This window comes from Canis lupus, chromosome 22 (assembly GCF_003254725.2).
Source record: "Canis lupus dingo isolate Sandy chromosome 22, ASM325472v2, whole genome shotgun sequence".
NCBI classification, from domain to species: Eukaryota; Metazoa; Chordata; class Mammalia; order Carnivora; family Canidae; genus Canis; species Canis lupus.
In genome coordinates this window covers 3,208,303-3,209,914 of record NC_064264.1, presented here as the reverse complement: position 1 = coordinate 3,209,914, position 1,612 = coordinate 3,208,303, and positions in this window count along the sequence as shown.

The window sequence follows — 1,612 nt, the reverse complement described above, 5'->3', positions numbered from 1 at the left end:
ACTTTCACTGAAATTTCAGAATGCCTAGGTCTGGATCAGGTTTCCCTCTCAGCCCAGGATGGCCTTTGGAAACATGATCGTAAAGATATGAAGATCTTGAACAATCTCACAGGCATTTCAGGTCTGATTCTACCGAGTCTAAGACTGAACCTCTTCCCTGAGCTGAGACACATTTCCAAGGACCTCAGCCTCAACCTACTTTCTTCACAATTGACCCTGGTCGGAGTTGACACAGATGAAACATTCTAGATATATCCGTATCTCCGGTTGAACCAGGACAGAGTGGGGTGGAAGGGTACAAGATCAACCATCTGTCCAAAGGGCTCCACAATCATTAACCCGGTGAGAGCGCAGGCCAGTATCCTCTCTCACAGTAAGGTTAAGTAAAATCTTTTCAAAACATGATTTTGCTTAATCCTTCATTTTTAATTTTGCATAAAACAACTAAAGATTCATCATAGAGTACCTTGCCTTTGAATCACACATCAGCCCGGTGTGCACATGAGGTTTTGCTCAAATCTGCACAAGAGGGGAACATTTTGGTTTAGGAATGTGGGATGTGCAAAACACAAATCTGCTAAAAGCCTGCCTCCAAACTGCTCTGGGAGTAGGCAGGGAAGGTATGGACCTTCTGAAGGAAGGCGAGCAGACAGGCTAGTCTGAGCGAGGTAACGCCCTTGGGTGAGGTCCCAGGAAGATAAAATAAGTCTGATAACAAAGATAGAGCTGTTTTTAAAAAAACAATCTTTAAGAGATTTTATTTACTCATGAGATACACAGAGAGAGAGAGAAAGAGGCAGAGACGCAGGGCAAGGGAGGAGCAGGCTGCTTGCAGGGAGCCCGACGTGGGACTCGATCCCGGGTCTCCAGGGTGACGACCTGGGCCCAAGGCAGATGCTCAACCCGAGCCCCGCAGGCGTCCACAAGGACAGAACATTTTAAACATTTCTGCGCTCCACTGGGCCGGTTCCACAACACGGAAAGGAAACGGAAGTGTGGACGCCCACAGATTCCAGTCTTCTGGCTTGCGTTGGGGGCGGCAAGCAGGGAGGGCCGGCCTCACCCGCCGCGCGCCGCAAACCCAGCAAACTTCACCTGATTTTGTTAGAAACTTGCAACACTGAGCCCCCAGGTGCAACTGGCTGGAAGCGAACTCAGAACCAGAAAATCCAGGCCCGCACCCGAGTAGGGCCCGGCCTGCCCCGGCGCGACCCTGCGTGGGACCCTGGGGCGGGGCGCAGTCCCGCGCGGCGCCGGGTCCCGGACCCCCCACGGCTCTCCGCCCGCCGGCCCCGCCCCTCCCGAGGCCCCGCCCCTCCGCACGTCGACCTCGCTCCCTCCCCGCGGCCCCGCCCCCTCCGCGGCCCCGCCCCCTCCGCGGCCCCGCCCCCTCCGCGGCCCGCCCCCTCCGCGGCCCCGCCCCTCCGCGGCCCCGCCCCCTCCGCGGCCCCGCCCCCTCCGCGGCCCCGCCCCCTCCGCGGCCCCGCCCGCCAACCCCGTCCCTCCTGCGGCCCGGCCCCGCCCCCTCCGCGGCCCCGCCCCCTCCGCTCGCCGGCCCCGCCCCTCCGCGGCCCCGCCCCCGGGGTGCGAGCCGTCCCCGCCCTCGCCCGGG